Source organism: Anser anser (assembly GCF_964211835.1).
Source record: "Anser anser genome assembly, chromosome: 12".
NCBI classification, from domain to species: Eukaryota; Metazoa; Chordata; class Aves; order Anseriformes; family Anatidae; genus Anser; species Anser anser.
Window position 1 is genome coordinate 21,388,697 of NC_139733.1, and position 22,281 is coordinate 21,410,977.

At 38.8% G+C, this 22,281-nt stretch overlaps 1 long non-coding RNA gene across 1 annotated transcript; it reads right to left on the bottom strand.

The window, feature by feature from the left end:
• Positions 1-565: 565 nt before the first annotated feature.
• LOC310880191 lies at positions 566-5,284 on the bottom strand. The gene is made up of 3 exons (XR_014571523.1): positions 3,941-5,284; positions 1,735-1,779; positions 566-1,663 (listed from the first exon to the last, which is right to left on the bottom strand). It is a non-coding gene; the product is annotated as an uncharacterized lncRNA (long non-coding RNA).
• Positions 5,285-22,281: the final 16,997 nt, after the last annotated feature.

Consider the following 22,281-nt stretch of genomic DNA (forward strand, 5'->3'; position numbering starts at 1 on the left):
GTACTAGCACGTGAGCATCACATTGTAGGGAAAGAGATGTCAGTCCTGGTTTTATGAAGGAAATGTTCCACACTTCCACAGGCATTTGTTCCACATTTTATCTAATTTTTAGCTATTTTCACTTACCCACCCACCTCTAGGACCTTTAACTTAAGGAAGCACATTGACGATCCTGCTGGAAACAGAAGACCTCTATTTCACATCCAAGAGTCTCCCATGGGGAATAAAAATCTTGTCTGCTTTTCTTTCAGCTATATCAGCTGATCTAATAAAAAATATTGTCTTTGCTGAACTTGCTCTACTTACGTCCTTAGAGCATTACAGCTGCTGATAGCACAGCGATTGTACCAATACAACATGACACTAATGATTAAATAGTCAGCTTACCAACTCTGCAGCTGGAGGCAAGTGGAAACTATGCAGGACCATGTGTGTGTCTACATTACCATTTCGGTTGAGGTCACGAGTGTGTATCTGAGGCAGATCCCCATGTCATTCGTGCTCACCACCCAGCTCACTCTGTGTACACAAGAAGGATCCCTCTGGGCAGAGACGGATAGGACGATGTACTCCAGGATCTCAGCTGTGGCAGACCATGAAGGAGCATAGGACCCAACCTACTGGGATTAGCAGGGAGAGGTCCTGGGATGCCCAGTGTACACCACTACAACAGCATCGCTGGGCAGTTATTGCACGCCCAGCATGGCTGAGTTGTGACACTTATTAAATGACCTGGTACCTCCTCATAGAGAGCGCACAACACCTGAGTGAGGGTTGCAGCCATTCCCTTAGTAAATAAGTATTTCATTCGTTCATTTTGCCTGTCTCCAAATGTTTTTCAAGCCCAAAGTAGCTATCTCCATCCCCAGGAGCAGACTGAAACCTCGTGAATATAACCACATCACCAGCAGGACTCGGGGGTTTCATAGAGCATGCTGGCATTTATGAATTGCCAAAAAGAAGAGAGAAAGAAAAAACACTGACTGAGAAGGATGATTAGTCTCCTACCCTTGAAGAAAATTGTCTTACTCAGGACCTTGCATTTCAGTAGAGCTCTTTTTGTTCTGATTTTAAAGCTATAGATTAACCTCTCTGATTTAGGCAGAAAATAAGCCATTAGTCTAGCTAGCTCTAACAAATGTCTCTAATGGAAGAATTTTCAAATATATTCTCATTTCCCAAATATTTCCACTTATCAAGGCTATAAAAGTTAGTTTGTGCATGGCATTGCAGAAGCACATTCAGACAAAAACATAAAGACAGATTTTGTATTCAGCATAAAGGATTTAGCTATGGTTCAGTTGTCAAAGTTGTTCAACTGAAACTAATTTAAAAAAGGAAACTGTATTTTTGATTAATCAGAAATTCTCACAAAGAACATCTGCTTTCTGTAGAAAACGTTGACACGTCAAAGAAACAAATTTCACGAGCACAATTCAGCCAAATATAAACATACTGTAAGCTCATGAATTTCAGAATCTTTCCTTTCCACCTCTTTCAGTTGAAACAAAATTCCCAAACAATTTTGCCTGTCTTTAAACCCATTAAAATTAATTACCAATTTCCTGAGTAGTTCTGGGTCCCCTGAGAGGAAGCCTGTGGAGATCACAGCCCTCTGAGGTGGATGAGCATGGGAGGCTGTTGGGGGCTCCCGGGACGTTACCTGCAAGGTGGGGAGGTAAGGAAGGAGGAGAAGCAACTCTGCTCCAAGCTGCTCGAAGAACCAGAGCTTACCTGCATGTGTCTCAGCCAAATTTCTCCAAGCACACAGAACAAAACCTGTAGGAGTTAGTGTGAGTTAGAGAATACGTATAATCATTATCTTCCTGGATCGGAGGAGCCCCAAATGAAAAAGTGAAATTTAAACCTTACCCTGGGGAAAAAAAAAAAAAAGAAAAAAAAAAGAAAAAAAAAGTATTCTTCCTCTTTTGAAATAGGAGTCTGGTACCAGTTAAAAAAAAATAAAATAAAATAAAATAAAAATCTCTTTATCTGTTACAAACTGCATAATAGAGGGTAGGAGTAATTCTGCATTCCTTTGTAAGTCACATGTTAGAGGCATACCATCTGAGTACTCCTTCTGCTTCTATTACAATTTATTTTGTTCATAGCTTTTGGTGAACCATGTGGGCTGAGACATTATGGCTTTTCAATAGCTCACTAAATATATTTAGAATGCTTAATTGAAGCTTAACCTTTATTTTGTTCAATAAATGTATTCTCCATCTAACAGCTTCAAACAAGAAAATAACTTTGTTGAGGTTTTACATTTTGCCAGCATTGTTTCTCTCTAAAGATAGAGAAAATGAAGCCTCTGCAATAAATTGATGTAACAGGGAATCAACAGAGTAAAAAATAATTTTGATGATTTCTTCTTTGCACTGCAATTATATCCAGTACACTTGACAATGAAATAAACAAATAGTACAAATGAAGCCATTAATTTCCTTCCTATCTACACAATTTTAATTAGAATCATTTAATTAGTCTTGGCTACAATTTCTCACAAAGATTGCACAACACACATTTAAGCTACTCTCCTGTAAGAAGATATATTTATCATTGTTTATTAAGTACAACAAATAGCTACAACAGTACTAGGTAGCCCATGATAAATGTTGTTGTCAAAAATAATTCTTTATCACCAAATTTATTTGAAAGCAAAGTTCTCTCCAGGTTCATTAGTTATTAAGCTTCTGCTATTTTAATTGTTATAATAAATATAATGACATTTAACATAATCACTAACTTTTATGACATGCCATTTTTTGTAGCTGGCAATAAATATCTGTGAGCCTTCAAATAATTTTCTCTGTTTCATTTCCAAGAGCTTTTGGTCTAGAAAAAAAACCTGTTCAAGATGTAACATGAAATCACAGAAAATTAGTCTTAAAGGGACCTTGGTTCATCTTCGGAGGTCACCTAATTTATCCTCTTTTCCCCACCTTCATCACTGCTGATAGCTTTTGTTGTAGAATTGGTTCTAAGACCCTTCAGTTATGAAGGTTTCAGGAGCTCAGTACACTCCGCCCATGGTTAACCAGTATTACACTGAGAAAAAAAAATAAATAAATAAATCCTTCTGTTTTCCAGAAATCTTCCTTTCTGTAGTTTAAGCTAAGTACTGTTTATGTTATTCCTGGTAGCCATGGAGAATCAGCACTTCCCTAGATACAAAGCCTGTTTTTGTGTCTCCCCCTTTAGTCTCTTCCAGCCTCTGCAGACTGCTTTGTTCTTCCTCTCAAGCTGAGCTATGTAAGATTTTGCAACTTCTTCAAAATGCAATAACTCTCAAATGGAAGGATCATTGGGATGGGAGTCTTACATCAGTGGAAACAATAAGCTATGAAATTATTCCTACATATCTAACTAAACCATTGTCACAACCTGAGAAAATGTTAAAGGAACCATTTTTTTTTTCTATTGCTGGTTACAAGTAGAACTGGAAAAACAGTCACAACAGATAATTTATCTGCTGAAATCTATTCTTTCATTCTTTGCACAAACTGCCCCAAACTCTGACAGCTTTCTCAGCTATATTTTCTACTAACATTATCTACTGTTTTTTTTTTTCATTAATAATTCTTGATTTCTAACTCACTTATAGGCACTTTTGTGAGCCTTTATTATTCAGGTTTCCAACAGGTTAATCTTATATCTAACTCAAAGGAAGCCAGATCCTGCAGAGAGGTTTGCTGAGGTTCTGAGCACCACCATTTCCCATGCAGTTGCACTCAGGGCTTGCTAATTTTAAACAATATTTACCTGACGAGTGTAAACCCCAAAATTAGTGTTCTTAAAACAATATTTTGTTACAAAAATATAAATTTGCTCTTTTTGGACATATTATTTTATTTTTCTGTCACATAAGTTTAATGTCATTGTTGTGCTACAACCTGATGTTGCACAGTGGAAGACAATCGTGTGAAATGGTCCAAACCTGGTTTTTGGCTGAATGAGCTGATGGCCCTCAGTCCAAGAGATCCAGGAAAATTATCATACTAGTGGGGAAAGAGAAAAAAAAAAAAAAAGTTTAGATGCAACATTCAGGTAGTAAGTAGCCTTTTTCAGGAAGTCATTAAGTTGATTTGTTAATCAAGAGCAAAAATATCCCCTTCTGTGGAACACAGAAACTGAAATCAGAGACAACGCAGAAAAGCAGCATATAAACAAAAAGTGGAAGGATGTATTAGTGTAGGAAGTTGAAAAGAAAAGCTAAAATACTTAGAAATAAATCCACTCCAAACAGATGAGGAAAATAAGATGCACTTATAATTTTTTTAAACAAAATAAATCCCGGCAGTATTCTGGGTTTATTACTTCACAATACTGGTGATAAGGTTGTTAATAATGATGCAGAGAAAGGAGACTTACTCCATAACCATTCATGTCTCCTCCTTTCAAAAGAAATACGAGGATGAAGTAGTTAGGGGTCATCTAGTAACTAATGAGGATGTTAAACAACAGATATAAAAACAAACATTCTAAAATTGCCAGACGGGGTATCTTCTATGTAGGGTGACCTTCATAGCTGGTTGAGGTTATCTTGGAAGAACATTTATTTTTGATACAGCATAGAATATTAGAGAAATTTTAAAAGATTAGAAGAGTATTAATGTCGTGTCAGTGCCCCAGATATGCAGTCAGGACAACCTTGGTACCTCTAAATCACTTAGCCTGACTTGAGTCCTGGGCAAAAAAAAAAAAAAAAATGGAATGAAAGCTGATGAAAGTTCCAAGTGATGAAGAATCAAAGATGGGAATATGATTGTCATTCCCCGTGATATTATGAAACAGCTCATGTCAAACAAGCCTGATTTTGTTTCTCTGATAACGTTACAAGCTTGGTTGCTGTGCAGCTCTTAGACACTCTGACTTTTTTATGGTATTTGACTCAGTCTTGGGAATATTTTGATTAAAAATAAGAATTACTCAATAGCAATAAAACACAGGTTAAATATATTAAAAATGGGCAAGCTAATGGATCTGAAACATAGTCATCAGAGAGAAATCATAATTAAGTGCAATGCTGGTATTCTGCTGGTGTCTGCTTACTGCTATTAATCATTTTCAGTAATGATTGGCTTGTAAAAGTTTCAGATGACATGAAGATTGATTTGAAGGTAAATAATTATGAGACCAGGGAAATAAGAAAGGGCATTCTGGATCCCTTACTATACTTGTTCCTTCAAAACAAGAATATTTTAATGTAGTCAGATTCAAAGATAAGTCTAAAAATCAAGAATGAGGCCATATATGCTAAATTTAGGCAGGTACCTTGAAAATTATCCCAATGAAAATAATTTTGCTTTCCATGCAGTATGGGAACGAGCTCTGAGAGGATGCATGAGCAAAATCAGTTGCATGTTCCTGGCGGTCACCATGGTTAGGGTGGGTGTGAGGAGGTCACAGGTGTTGTAAATCCATGCCATGAGTCTACTGGTGCTGGTGAAAAGAATTTGGATAAAAAGCTACAAATTCCTCTGGGGAGGAAAATGTCTCCCCATGGGAAATCAAGGTTATAATTTGCTTTGTTTTCTGTCAAAGAGGACTCCATTAAAGCACCTACATCCTTTTCATGGGGAAATCATTTAATTTCCTACATTTAGGAACAATGTTAGGTATGCACAACATATCTCTTTTATATCTGTTTTTCATATACTGAGTACCTTACTCAACAAAGACAGCCAGAGAATTTTGCTGGTCCTACTCACATGAGTAAACATACACTTGAGTGAGAGCCTGTAGCATCTGACTGAACTACTTAAATGAAAAAAAAAGCTTTTCTGGAGAACAGTAGCAATTTGGTGTGATTTACGAATGAAAGTGGACTTCAGAATCTGTTCTCTAAGTGAAAATACAAATACCAGTTGAAGGATGCAGACTTTTTTTCCTCTTAGCTACCGCAGCATCAAATAACTTCTGCTATATGTCTTGATTTACTAGTAAAGTTAAGTGTCAGATTTTAGGCAAATAAAAATGATTAAAATATGACAGCTGGCAAATTATGCTAACACCTGGTAACAAATCATTCTTGACAGTTCAATAGTACACTTCTTAAAGCACAGCTATTAATATTATAAACAGTGAAGTGCAAAAATTGTAGTACTTGACTAACATACTCAGTTTACCTTAATGTGGAAAAATGTCATATTCTTATTCCTTGGGAATGTAGAAAATTGGAGATGAATAACTACAAACACACAAATACTTTTAAGTAACATTAGTGTAGTAATTCAAAACTACTAGAACAGTACATTTTAAATGTAGGATGGCATTCAGCCTATTCCTGTTGCTGTGAATTCAGCTAGTGTTTACATCTGTTGGTGGAGATTTCAAAGCATGTAAGTATTTGGGTGATAGCTGATAGTAATTTCATCAAACCCATTGTGATATGGTATGATGGCACCTCAGAATATTTTGAATAAATAGGAGTGACCCACACCTTATTCATAACCCACGAGAGTCTATGCAGATAGGCCCATATTAATTAAAACATCACTTAGCATATTATTACCCATCTCATTTAATTGGTCTAATAATATCCTAGTATTCTACTCCTGTTTAAATGTATCTTCAAAGGACTTTAAACCACGGATATCAGGCTCACTTGGGTAATTATTTAACAAGAGGATCGTGACAATTTAGAGAACATGGACGTGTCTGCAGACATAGAGGCACCACTGCTGTCTCCTGAGGAATAGGTTTTCTCCTCCTTGTTCTGTTGGCGTTGCCTGTTGCAAACCTCTTTTCCAGCAACCCACCAGCCGGGTGCCAAGACTTCAATCAATGCTTTTTTTGAGTTAGTTTTTTATTATTTGTTTATTTATGCATAAGGCATTCAAGCCAGTGAGACCTTCATCGCAGCAGTTCAGCGGAACAACTGCTCTGCTACAGCACGATGCACCTGCGGCGCTTCTGGCTCGCATAAGCATACGAAGCATTTAAGAGGTTGGTTTGTCAGGGCCAGAGACTTCGCAAGGCTTTCCCCTTGCACTGTGCACGGCTGCAGCCTGAGCACTGCTCCTGCGCTGAGCTCTGCTCCACCTGCTTTTGCACCCAGAGGGCCAACATGCCTGCTGAGAGAGGTGGTGGGGGCGGGCCAGCGAGGGAACCTGCAGAGGGAAGGTGGCAGAGCAGCCTGTGAAAGAACACAAATCAGCATCGGATGCACAAGTTGTACCTGGATGAGCTTCGTCCTCCAGCTAGCAAAGGACTGGGGAAAAGGCAGAGAACTGTACTTGTTAATCATCGACTTTTCTCTCTCACCTGCTTCCTGGGATCTCAAGCTGAACTTTAGCTGAGTGTAAAACTCAACAGGGCCAATTCTGTCCCAAATTTTATGAAGGATAGATGAAGTGCTGTACAGGCGCCTACCATTTCCCTTGAAATATGAAGGAAATCTTCAGATGAATATTAAAATGTGAAAATATATGAGGTAGAATCACATAATGTCTCCACATGATAGAGAAGGCTGATTAATATAACATTAAGCAATATGCTTTCCAGGAGGTCATCAGGCAGAAATTTCACAATTTCACAATTCAAATTCATATTATTTTTTATTCTAAACGTTAGTTTTATTTCACCATGTTGCAGTGGAATAATTATTTCTTTATTACACATGTTGCTGTGCACATTTTGAGGATCTAAAAATAAACCATGGCTTTACTGATACAGTTTTTGACTGATACATTTTTTGACTTTGTCATAGATAATTTATGGAATAATTTTACACTTCTGCAACACCCAACTCACAATTCACATTCCAATACATGAGGTGTCATTTGCAATTTGCAGTGGATTCTTAATGAAATTCTTTGGATCTTACCTTCTAAATGTTTCATTTTATGCTTGGCCAGAAGAGCGAAAGTGTGTTCATATACATTTATACATTGTAAATGGAAATAAAGCTATGATCTGGCTCATCTTTCTAATCTATTTATCCTCCCAACTCCCCCAGTGCTACGAGGAATATTATCGTCTGCATTACATGGGTAGAGAAGTAAGAAACAAGAAGCTAATCTGACTTGTTCAAGGTCACAACATGAAGGCGTTGGAAGCTGAATCCACATCTTGCTGGTTTGAAGCTTACACCCTCACTGCTATGCCAGGCTCCTTCCTCACTGGCTCATCCTTCCCCTCCCTCCAGTTTAAATCAACTCATTAACCCAATAAATAGGACACGAATTAATGCTGAAGTTTACTTAACTTCAGAATAAGTCACCTGGAGAGCCTGTCTTGGGAGCAGTCACTGAAAAGCACATTGAGATCGGAATAGATAATGGCTGAGCACATGCTCTCGAAGATATTGCAGCCAAAACATACACTGGTTCTTCAGATAAGGCAAAAAGAGGCATTTTAATTACTAGCAGATTATTCTACTATGTCAGTGTTATGTCCCTTTCTGTTGGCTACTGCCCAAGAAGGATGCTGATAAATTGGAATGGGATCAGGTATGTACCACTGAATGATGAAAGGATTGGAAACATGCCCTCAAGTGCAGAGACAGTGAGCTAATTGAGCTGTTGTTTTTTCTCTGTAAAGCAAAGATCAAGGGCTAACTAGAGTCTGCTAGAGTCTGCTAACATCTATTTGGAGAAGGGAATTTCTAAATAACGGACCGGCAGTCTAGCCAATATGTAACTAGGTAAAATAGCTGGAAGTTCAAGCTAAACATTTTAAGATTTGCAATTAATCATTCTGAACTTTTTCCAAGGGACTCTGGTATGTTCTTCATCCCTGGAAATTTAGACATTTCAGGTTTCAGTGATGCCTTTGATAAAGACATCATTTTTCACTCTAAAGGTCTTACTTTATTTTGAGATGTGTTGTATGTGGAAGGAAATAAAATAATTTAAAAAAATCAGGGTGTCAAAATCATCACTACAAATTAGGGGATTGGAATTTGTTCAACATAATTACAAAACAATGTAATTTTGTTGGTTTCTTTTTGCCCCACCTGGGGATGTAAAAAGCAATTCCTACAAAAGTGAGTATGTTTTACAGTTTTCCTACCATTTGCACTACAGGTGTCTGTCTTCCAGCTCTGACAGCTGGTTCTAACATTTCCAGGGGGGTGCTCTCCTGGGCTTCTCCAGGGCTTCACCTCTGCCAAGGGCACGGGGAGCCTGGGGTTGCCCGATGACAGTGACGGGAGCACTGTACAGCTCTCATTGCCTTATGCCTCTCTTTTAAACTGCACCAACCCTCTTCTTGCAGAGGCTGGTTGTGTTTGAATGACGCTGTGCATCTTTCTTGGGTTTGGGTAATTTAGGTCCCTCACTCATCACTGTGTAATGCCTTCCCAGCCAGGCAGAGCTGAGAAGCACGTTATTCAATAAAGAGGCTTTTACGATGAAATCTGTTTCCATGTTGGTCTGATTAAGCTTACATTTGTTGACCTTCAGGTCTTGGTTCAAAGCTCAAGCGGATTTTAGCTTTGAGTTAGAGAGTCCTTCATTGTAAAGAGCTGTTGAATTTACAAGAAGACTCCTCTGGGGGCTGATTTCTGTCAATTAGTTATCTGAAATATGATGATTTATGAATACTTGATATAGTGTTGCTGGATGGATATGTTTAGTAAACTGCATGTGAAAATAGTGCCGCTTCCTTGAGATCAAAAAGATGGAGAAAATAATACCTCCTGATGATCAAAAAGATGGAGAAAATAATACTCACTTCACGATCTGTAATGTGCATATGTATATTGCAAGGCACAGCCTGCTTCCCAGACAACTAGGGAGAAGATTAAATATGGATTTTTAATGGGTGCATATTTGCAATCAAAACCGTTTCTCTCTGTATAATGCATTAATGTACAAACACAATGTGAAGGAAGATGTAGAACTCCATATTTGACGAAAGATGCCTTTTATAATATTTTGTATGCCTAAACAGCATGTGTTTTTATTGTAACTCATTTTATCCCCTCTGTTCTGAATATTGCAAGTGTTCAGGAGTGGGGTGTTTTTGTTTGTTTGTTTGTTTCATTTTTTTATTATTATTATTTTAATTTATGGTGACAAGTTTCAGTAAATTCTCTGAAGAAGACCATAAAATTGGACCCCTTGGATTGCTGTGTGAATGGATCAATGTTCTATTTTCCAGTGTTATGATAATGAGTTAATTTTAAAGATGTATTGAGTGATTTGCCATTAATTCTGGAATTAAAATTTAGCTCATGTCTGGACAACATGACAGTTTGCTACAGTGCTCAAGACAAAAAGTGCAGAATTGTAAATGGGATTCCTTTGAGTGGAATTTAGCTCAATTTAGCTCACCTACTCATGCCTAGAAATTAAAAAACTTGAGGTGGTCATCTCAGCTCAGACTAAAAGAGATCAGTGCTTCCAGGGCTAACGTCCCCAAGACAGGGGAACACTCAGCGGGCAGGGAGGCGTGCTGGGGGGTCCCTGGGGTGGTGGGGAGCATCACAGCAAACCTCCTCTGCTCCTTCCCCACTTCCATCCTTGAGATCTGTGAAAGAAGATAAAAGCCACCTCTGGATGAATTCCGTAAAGTAAATATTCTATAATAAAATGCGCAGTGAGTGCTGCTGGAGACCCCCAAGGAGCAGCAGCACCTCCTTCATGCACAAGGGAACAGGAGGGACAGGCAAGGACAGAGCTTGGTGGGGTTGCTGCTTCTTCTCGTGTCTCCAGCCCCAAATCACAGAGGGTTTCCTCTAAAGAATAGAAATTTAAAGTGGCTAATTCACTTCAGAAAGCTTCTCCTCCGCATCTAAACAGCAGGGAAGAAATTCATGTCTCCTCTCTACCCAGGAGCAGACCAAGGAAGATTAAAAACAATTGCAGAAATATGGAACATAAAAGCATTTCCTTTTATGTTCTGTATATGCTGTATAGTATTTATGATCATTTTTTTTCCCAAGGCAGTTTGGAACAGACATTCAGCATTAGGTACAGCAATTTTCAGTGGTGAAAGGAGAGTGAGCTCTGACTGCTAGCACTCCTGTCCATGCTTGCGCTGCGCAGTAAGAAAGTACGTCTGAAACCAGAAGAACAGTTTGTCATGAGCTTTCACACCTGGGCTCTTACTAGCTCATTTTGCTCAATGTTCATGTCCTTAAATTGCCTCTTTTCACAACATTTCCAGGTGTCTTTTCCTTTTTTTCTTTTTTTTTTTTTTTTTTTCCAGCAAGAGCAGTCTACAATATACCTAAATACCTCCATACACGCCTGCTGAAGACAAAGCCACCACCCATAGAAATAAGCTGTTACATAGCCAGGAGCAGGGGTCTGGCACTGGGTGGCTTTGAGGTCCCTTCCACCCCAAACCATTCTGTGGTTCTATGATTCACTCTGTGATTCATACATGCCGTGTTCTCAGGAAGGGCAAGGGATACACATCCTGTGTCAGGACTGGTGATGGCAAGCCAAGGAATGAAGAGGAGGGATCCAGTCAGCTACATCGTGGCAAGAGCTGTTACATCTGACTTTACCGATGTGAAAAAAGTGACTACTCTCACAGAGCATAACCAGACAGAGAAAAGTTGCTTCAAAGTCACCCCTGAAAACCTTTGAGATACCCTTTCCAACCACTGTGCAGCCAACCCCAGACATATGAAAGCAATGCTGCAGGTCCCCAAAACACTCATAGGAGCGTAGCAGGGTCCTGCCACCATCACCATTACGAAGTTTTCCTCACTCTGCCCTGATGGTCCTTTGATGACACAAATATATCATCTCAAATAAAGAGTCAGGGCAGTATGGCAATGAAGAACCATTTCAGTTTGAGCCGTAGCAGGGTGTCTTTCAATCACACCACAAAAAGACAGCTTCTTTCCCAGTACAACCCAGAGTATTCCCAGGCACCCTCAGTTCCTTTCCCTGTATATGTTGCTACCAAAGGTCACACAATAAAAAGCATTAGGTTTTGAAACTCAACGCAGCCAAAGCAGGGAAACAGATGAATTGCTTTCTGACATATATACTCGACCCCTGCACGACTCATTTTTATCTTATTACTCTTGGGAGGCCAAGTTGGAAACGAATAAAAACATATATTGCTGTTTACGTGGCATTGCAGTGTCCCCCTTGAGTAAAGGCAATTTTCTCCTTAGAGGAAAAGGAAGGCTAGGGACAGCAATGACTGCTTCCCATCGCTGATAACTGGTTGAGAGTAATGCACTACGTCTTGCCTCATAAACATTCAAAGTTCTACTCTGTAACCCAAATGCCCTGTGCAGAGGACAGGTTGGCTCATTAACCCTATTGTGTATTAGCTGTATCATTTCCAAAGAGCCTTGCTTTCCAATTACTAAGGCAGTAGTAGCATTATCAAAGCCGTGAAGTTGTCTTCTTTTTTCCACATAATGTCAAAGAGAAGGGACAAAAGTGCAGCATCTGAGTGGAAAAACTGCATTTCTTTAGACTCCGTGGTTATTGTGTGTTGCAGTACAGATGGTGACTGCAACATGTAGGAGTTCCTGACACAGGCCAGGCTCAGAGATAATTCCAAAACTTTTCTGGGAAACTGGTGGGCCTGGGGTCACCAAATAGACACCAACCTACCTGGAAGCGGCACCAGCTCTGGCTGGGTGTGATTTGACAAAGGACTAAAACTGGTTAAACGTGATCGCTCCGTGTGCAATTACAAATGTATTTAAAGGTCTTGTGAATCAGGCTAAAAGAGGCAGAGGCTTCTTGGTTCCAAGTTACAAGGAATACTTTTTTTTTTTTTCCCCTTATTTTCCTATTTTTTTTCTGGTTTTCTGATATCCCTTTAAGAGAAAGGATTTTAATTTACAATATGCTTAAATCCCCTTTCTTAGTTTGGGTCAACAGAGGCATAATTGAGGCACTATTCTAAGTTTTAGAGAAGCTGCTTTAATGATTATATTATGTGTAATACCCAGATCTTAGAAGGTGTTCACAAAATAGTCATGACATTTCATTAAATATCAGATATTAGGGAAGACTTGTCTGATATAATGGGTAATATTAACGTGTTTTATAAATTATGCTGATATTTTCACAAAATAGTGGTATATTGGTGCAGGAATTATGGGTACTGTGCTCTTAGGTTGTTGAAGAATTTTTACACCACTTCAAGCTGAACTATTTAAAAGTAAATATATTAAAATGTCTAATTGGAAGCTCTGATTAGATCAGAATGGCATTTGATTCCACATTGATATAAACCTGAGAAACCTTAGAACCTACTGATATCACCAGGAATAAGGTCACAGAAGACCAAAGTGAGAGCAGAATCAGACCATTTTTATTCTTATCTGGTGAAATATGAGCAAATTGGTGGCACATAGGATTTCACCATTGTTTTCAAGGGCAGCCAGTATTTTACCAGCCTTTTAACGAACAGGGTTCTCTCACTACGTTTCATTTACTGCTCCTTTGTCAAAAGCATCATATGGCACCTCAGTGACTTTGACTTCTGCCAGGTTTTCCCTTTATCATCCCATACATACATTTGTGATGATTTGAGGTCACACAACACAATTTTGTCCTCAGATTTAGTTTTGCAATTGACCTCTGATATTAATTGTGAAATGTATTTATTATTAATTAGGCATGAATTTTAAATAGCTTTGTGCTGAGCATCCCAATGCATAAAATCTGGATTTCTTTTCATTTCTGCAGCCAGGCTTGGCTGTTCATATTCATTTACTTAACATTTTTGCATGTTTCTCACCCACCAGAGATGAGGATATGATCATCTATCACTTGGCATATTTATATGTACATGGATGGATAATTAAAAAGAAATATATATATATATATAACCAGTATATTACTTATTGTGTTATGTACTACGATTATCATGATTACATTTTATTGTAGCTATTAAATGCCAAAATATTTTCGTTAACCATAGAGTCTGGATTAGCACTCAGTTACCTTTTCTCTTTCCATGGCAGGAGTACCTCCAACCCCATATATAATGCAGACTTAACTCCGTCCTTCCTAGCAGCACAGCCCTAGAGAGCACACAAGAATTTGGGACCAGTTTTAGGGGCAGCTGCTGAACCCCCAGGGGACCCATGAGACCGAAGGCGCGTCCTGGTGGCAGCCTGCCACCAGATGTAAGCTTGTCGTGCCCACGTCCAGAGCCAGCCAAAAGCCGCGTGGCTGCGGTTAGCGTAGCAGCGAGCCCTGCCGTGTGTTCACTTCAGTACCGCTTGGCATAAATGTGGCCATATGGCTCCTGGGCAGCACAGAGTATGTCAGAGTTCGCCAGAAGCCCCTTGGAAAGGGGCCACATCTGCCAGCAGACCACTTTGTAGACCCCTTCCAGGGAGAAGAGCAAGTTCCCCACATGGGGCACGAGCAGAGAAAGGTCCCTGCTCCGCCGAGTGGCACCTGGTGCCAGCGGGCAATGGCAAATCTGTGCTGGAAACGGGGACGGGTGGCGCAGAAATGCCAGCTCAGACAGTCTTGCTATTTAGCGGTGGTGCTTCCAACAGTGTTTTAGCCTATGAAATCCGGGGGCTAAGCAAAATGCTGTCTAAAATTGCTGCAGCAATAGGAGGGCTTCCAGATTGGACGTCTGACACTGCATCAAGGGTGTTTTTTTTTCTTCACAGAATAAGCAAGAGACATTTAAACAAATCTTAATGGCTTTTGCAGAAAAGCTGTTTGTGAAAGGTCATCGCAGAAAGTCCTTACTCAGATGGGCAGGCTGATGGAGCAAGTTTGCTGAGCTTAACCAGCAATGTAGCCAAACAGCCGTAGGTGGAGCACAGAAGTCTGAGAAGCGCTTTGACAAGTGAGATTATATAAAAAGATCAACATAATTGTCCAAGGAGTAGCATTACAGGGATGACAGCCAAGCAGCAGGTCTGCCCTTCTTCACTCACCCTGAGTAGTACCCATCTGGGTCACCAGCCCATTGAAAACCAGGCGTCTTCAGCTTGAGTTAGCTGGCAGGTTCCCCTCTGTTAATGATAAGAGTGAAAATGTTTGATTACTATTGATATTACCTGTTATTAACAACGGATCCACACCAGTGAGTCTCAAAGCTGACAAAGCAGGGCAGGTCTTCTCAGCTACAGCTCAGTGCTGTATTTATTTACTAGCCAAAAACGACAATAGAAAATCTGTGAAAATCATGACTAACATCCTTCAAGGTGCTGACTAATTTTTTATAACACTTTTTGGCAGCGCTTAGAGTAATTAATAATAGTTAAAGCCCACAGCCCACCTCGCTCCCTCATAGGCAGCAGATGAAAGCTTAAGCTATAAGCTAATTAATCAAACAATGACAGTAAAGAAAGGAAACCTCAACAATGACCCCACACTTCCTAATAGCTTCAAATCAAGTAGTTATCTCTGGATTGTCTGAAAACTATAGACCATTATGGAGAATTCAAATGGCTCATCTTTGATCTGAAAATTCTTAAACACTTCTTATAGATGAGAACTGCCTTGTACAAAATCTGTGTATACTCTGTATACTGTGTTTCATCACACTGCTTAAGGTCACAGCCATTCTGCTCTCCCCAACCTGAGCTTTTACAAAGACTGACCATCCAGCCTGTCTCAAGGTTACCAAAATGTACAAATATTTCACACTTGGTTTTTGAGAGTGTTCATTACATGTAGAAGCCCTGCTGGATGTGATGGTGGAAGTCTCAATGCAAGTGGGTAACCTAGCATTTCCAGACCCTAACCTATTTGCCTGTTTGCAATTTGAGTTGTTCTAATGAGTTTCGACTAGCTAGGTGAGGCTGAAACTAAATCAGTATGACCCAGTCATCCTTTACTATTTTCCTTTTAAGGGCTGGATCAAAAGACAGTAGATAGACTTTCATTTATTTAAGAGGATCAGGCACTTAAGCTCCGTTGTGTGTAGATGAATGACTAGGGCTGTAATAAAAAGAGTGTTTTACAGAAAGTAAAACATGACTACAGGAAAAAAAAAAAAAAAAAAGGAATTGAAGGATTGCAGCCACCTGGCCAAGAATATAGAAATAGCTCGTTCTGAGGTTTTCAGACGTACTGAACTCCAATAATTGAAGAAAAGTTTGGTATATCTTAGATATTAATCTTGCAATAATGTCATTTTAAATGTAGCTTTACAAAATATTTGGAGCGCAGTTTAATTCTGAATTGACATTTACTAAGTTTTTTTATCAGCAAAATAGGAATGTGCTTCTGTGAACCCAGGGCCTACCTGAGTTCAAGTCCTATCTGTAGAGCCCAGCACAGAAAGCAGAGCCACGTCCTGGGCACAGAAACTGAGAAACCACGAATGCAGATAATTTCAATTACATTTGCATATGAAGTGGCTCTGCTTTGTTTTGCTCTATCGAAAGTTGAAAAGGTTTAGAGATACATACAGGTGCTATTTGGTATTAGAAATTATCTTCTGCAGAGCTGCACCACGTACCTCTGCCCTTCATTTACTTTTAGAGGAGGGAAGGATGGAGCCATAGATACGGATGTTTTCCTCCCTCCTGCTCTGACCTCACGGGAGCAGGGCTGGAAGATCAAGTGGCCACTGGGAGCTGTGGGAGATTGCTGGTGCCGTTGGTGCTACCAAGTCCCCTAGTGTGCATATTTTGCCTCAGGAAATCCATACTGCTAATATACATAAGAATTAAATAGGCTATAATCAAATTAATTTAAAAGTCAAGCCTGGGCAACTGCTTTGGAGCTGCTGATGCGGACCTCAGCTCACTGATCTGTCCGCCCCTGCTGGTGAGAGCTGACTTTTGTGGGAGAACCCGCAACCAACATCTCTACGGAAAACTGCATTATATTTCTAGTTTTTGATCATTCTGCCTTACTTATTGTTAGCATTTTCCTTACTGCCAGTCCTTCCTACATATGTTGCTACCTAGTTAGTACACATAAATACCTGAAACTGTTACCCGGTTCTCAGGATCTTTTTGTTTGATCTTTAATGTTTCCTTTCTTTTCTCCCTGTGCACACACTGACAAGTTTTTCTAGTTAACCCAGGAGAGTTTTCACAGCACACTCATTCTTTTTACTCTTTCATCTCTTCCGTTAATCTGTTTTATCTATATTCTTCTTACATTAGCCTTGTTATTTATATTTCACAGGCTGGATATTTACTTCAGGGATAAGTCATCCCTGTTTTTGTTTGCTTTGTTTTCTATAAAACATACTTCTCTTTTATTAAAAAAAAAAAATCCCGTCAAAGGTTGCAACACCATAAGTCAGAGAAAGCAAATTCTTTTCATTTTCTATTTCATATAAAGCCTACATTTTAATTAGATTGTTTTCTTTTTCTTTGTCTATTGTCAGAGAATAAAATTTAAGACAATATTCTTCAATACTTTATGCTTTCAATAAATAATTTATACTGACGTATATCCTAAGCTACACTAGCTGCTTACTTTACAAGGGCAAGGACTCTGCCTAAGGAGAATAGTATCCATAAATATTCTAAAAAGATATATTTAAAGAAAATAAATGCAAAAGAATCTATTTAAAATAGAACTTTGGAAAACAGACTGCAAAAACCATATGATAATTTTGATCACTACCACACTCGAAGTGGATATCTAGGTCAAGTTTACAAAAGCATTTTCTCTCTGTAGACTTAGGAGTTTTAGGAAATAGGTTTCTTGAGAAAAGCTGGATTATGATATGAAAACCTGGAAAGCATAAATTTCCCTAGCAGGTTTGTGCAAGCTGCATGGGCTGGGCTTGGTTAGGGGAATAGAGAAGCATGTGTAATAAATCAGATAAATCCAAAATTTGCCTGCACTTCCTTGAATATTTTCAAGCTTTTGGAAAAGGTATTCTGAAAATGAAATTGATAATTCCAGTACACCAACCTCTTCTGTTAAAGCAGAATTATTTAAGCCCACAATTTATGCACAGTTCCAATGGCAACAATTATAAAACAATTAGAAGAAAGTAATCAGCTGCAACAGAGTGATCTATCCCATCCATGGATTAACAATTCTCCTTCCTATTTAGATATGCAGCATTTTTTAACAAATATTTTGACCCAGTTTTTGCAGACTATTTATGCAATCTCTGATGTTGAACTAAAATGCTTGTGTTTGATGTTTAGTGAATGAGGTAGCACATCATTTTCTTGTTTTTACATCAGTAATCAGTGTATTTTTTAAAATTAATGTCTGGTTACAGTTATGAACTGTATCCTGCTGTGACTCCTTCAGTGTGCCAGCATGGGCATTGTGCGTGCACTTTGCCCATTTATGATTTTTTATTTTTATTTATTTTTTATTCTTATTTTTATTTTTTATTTCTGATTTTTTTATTTTTTATTTTTATTTTTTTCTCAGAGACAGTCCATCTTCAAAATATGCAGATTTGCTGTCTTTTCGTACTTGTGCCTGTTTCTGGTTTAAATTTCAGAGTAAGGATTCAGTAGTTTGTCATAACCAGACGTAATTAAGAGCAAAATAAGTCTAAGGCAAGCTGTCTGTGCAGGCACTGTGCACCTGCCAGGAGCTGAAGATGACACCATTAAGTTACAGGTTGCAGAGGATGGGTGTCATTTACCTTTGGTTAGTACTAGAAATTGAAGTATGACTAGAAATATCACTAAAAAGATAGAAAGAATAGGCTTTGTCAACAATGGAGCGTATGTATACCTTGGTCTGCAATGTCACGCTGATTCCTAAGAGAAGTTGTGGCCCAAAACCAAAATTTTTGCATATGCACACAAAGAGAAAAACAAGGTAGGAAGTGAATGAAGAATGGGTAATCTCCTCTCCCATAAATACATCCACAAAAAAAAAAAAAAAAAGTACAATCGTTGGCATTTTTCAATAATTAGTAATCCACATCTTTGAGTCCTTACCCAGTTTTATTGTTGCAAAATTCCCATTGATTTCCAAAAGGTGTTGTCATAGTAAGGATTTCAGAATTTTATGACAAGAATTAGGTGGTCTGCTCTTTCCAAAAGGAGATAGAGAGTGTTACTTACATGATATTATGGCTAAAATATACCACAGATTGAGCAATAACACATTAAGATCTAAAAAGTTGTCATTTTATTTCAGTCATCTTCATATTCAATGAGAAGTGGTTGGAAGGGGGTTAGTTTGTTTTCTTTTCCTTTTAAACGTATCAGTCAATGTTAAGGTCTCCTTCCCACCCATACTCTGGAAGTTTTCCTATCAGATCCAGGAACAACTTGAAGCGCTCCCCCAATACTATGGGATGAGGAAAGTGTGAGCAAACTACCCTTAGCTGCACGCTGTTGCTCTGGGGTTGCTCACCTTGATGCGTGTATAAAGACCATTTGGGAGACGTCTATTACCCTTTTGCCCTCTCACTACTTTCAAGCCCTTCTCCATATCTGGTCCCTGGGTGCTCCTGCAAACTGTGGGACTCTGTTTGTGGTCTTTTCACATCAAGTGACCAGCACCTGCTTGCGCAACACCCACTTGCGCTTGCACAGCGCTGCAAAGCAGTGTCATCATCTAAAATCGCAGAGGAGCATTAAACAGCTTCTCCATCTCCCAGGCACAAAGTGAATACCTGCTACATGCTTGCAATGTGTAATTAGGCCACCTTTAAGCAGAAGTATACTCTGCTGCAGTAGTGGTGAAGGGAATGTAAAAACTTCGCCACTTCACTGTTGCTGGTGCCCGCATGCTGGACTAGGCTGACCCCTAAACGGCAATGTAAGCAACCTGTACTGGTGCCAGTCTTGTACAGCAGACACGTTATCACACACTTTGTTGGCTCATTCCCCATAAAATGTAGGTACCCACTACGTGGCAAATGTAAATGTTGTGAACTTTCACTTGAGTAGAAATTGTCATCTACAAAGCAGCATATCAGCTAGATTTCCCTACACAGGCTGCTTATTTATCTTCTGCAAGTGCATAGTCCCAGAAATACAACTGAAAATGAAGTTTATCCCAGACTTGTATCTTCCTGCAATATTAAGGATGCAAGCATCAAAATCTGCTTAGATCATGCCATGATGCACATTGACTTTCATCAAATCAGTAATTCACATATAAGCATAGCTACATGTGAATTTTTACAAGGGCAACATTACTTTTTATGGCAACTTTACTTTTATTGATGCACATTTGCTCCCTTACTTTCACACAGCATTTGGGCTCAAATCTGAGCCATTAGCTTCTATTTTCAAATAACCTTGACTTATAAGCACTGTATCTTGGCTTTGGTTCCTCAGGTCATCTTGTGGGTACAAGCTCTGCACCTCCAAAAAGGAACCAGAGGAACTTTGTCCTCCTGAAAAGCAGATCATTTTGTCTGTACTTAGATATACCACTTTCCTCCATTTCTGTGTTACTAGATTGATATATGCCGCGATGAATGGCAATTTTCTTAGCTAAAACCAAATACTCTACAGCGAGGAGACTGTTTAAATACTGCAAATATGATACGTATATACTTAAACATCCCAAGTCTGCAATTCCACCTCCAGTTGAAAGGCTCTACAAGAACAATTTCAAACTGAACAAAGTTTACACTGGCATTATCATTCTTGATTTTGGACTCATTAAAAGGTAAGACCAGCATAACTTTATGTGTAGAATGTTTATCAGAAGTAAATCACTTAAGTTTTGCCTATTGCTACAAAGCATGGATCTTTTTTATTATTTAAAGCACATGTTCAATTAGAGCTTCATTGCAGTTAGTAGCATGATGTGTAAACTGATGAAGCCCCATAAAGCAGATGGTTAAGGCTCTGGACACAAATAAAAGAAAGAACATGTTACACTTCATTTTAAGTGGCAGTTCTTGTGTACTATAACTAAACGGTAAGGTACTGAATGCAATGTAATGACTAATGTGGCAAATGCACTGCTGTGCAAATAAACTGTTATGAGTTTCACTTCATTTTAATTAGGCACTCAGTTCATATCCTTCCACACTTTGAATAGACCAAGCAAATAAAAATATGGCACAGTGCTTTGTATACAGTTTGTGTAATGCTCAGTATACAGTTTAGTTCCCCTGTATTTTTATGATAAGTGTATAAGCGGCCTGGTAATCATAGTACATTTATATTGATGATTGTCACTGGAAGAGAAAATTTATATTTTGTTGCCCAATAGAAATATCTATGAGAATGGAGTAGGTCACTAAATGACGGAACTCACACGAGACAGAGCAGCAGACACATCTTCTGTAAGTCGTATATAATCTGCAAACCATGAATTGTTGTAGACATTCTTGGTTGGTATTACTGTAATCTTCAGACCATGAAGTGCCAAATTAACAGTTACAGACTTTCCACTCCTTTGCAGTGCAGAGGTCCAGATCATGTGCAGTGCAGACTTCTTTAAAAAGTGCATTTATGCTGCTCTTCCAGATGCCGACTACTTCAAACTGCACAGTCCTGTAGCTACCATGTCTCTTGTCTACCAGGACACTTGGGTGATGGCAGTATAGGCTTCACAGCCTTACCTGCAGCAAGACTCAGCTCTTTTTAAGCCAAAAAAAATTTCTTGGAAGCAAATACATAGGGGGTAAACAGAAGCAACAGCTCTGAGTACAAAACTGACTTTTGCATAGCACTGTATCACTTTTTAAGCAATTCTGCCCCAGTAATTTAACCCAACCATAACTGCAGCCCCAGTCCTAGTTTATATACTCAAAGTACTGTGTACAACACTGCTATATATGCCTTTAGTGACAGTGGGACCTATCCTTTGGGCAGTGGATCAATATCACACTTCATTCTACACAGTCTGTTACTTGTACATTCAATGGTCACAGCTTTTGGTCTGATCTGATCTCAAATGAAAGACTGAGAACGCGAGAGATGCGAAATAGGCTCCATGTACCATTACCAGATAACGCATTTTCAATCAGGTTCATGCAGCTACAATATGGTATTTATATCTAGCATTCAGGGATTTTGAATGTCTATTGCGGGCGCGCTACTTGAAAGCAAAGAACCATGAACAACACGACAAGCCTTAGAATCCGCGTTAAGTCTAATGATGGTCCTTAGCAAAGTGGATGGGAGGTATTTGTAAGCAATCAGTTAACAAAAGTATCAGGAGGAACAACCGCTCGTTTTGCTGCCTCTGTGAAGCTAATCTGCTGAAAAATACTAAGATATATATAGAAGTACATATATAAATGTTATATATATGTTTATGCGCATACATAGATAATATAGTGTCTAGGAGTGTGTGTGTATTGATATAAATACACCTATATATATATATGTATATATGTATGTCTGTATCTGTGACATTTTTGGTCCTTTGGGGTATAGCCTGCCATTGATCTTCATGTGGCTATAATTATATATACTCTAAATTTACCACAACTGTTTTAATTTCATTTTACTGTTGG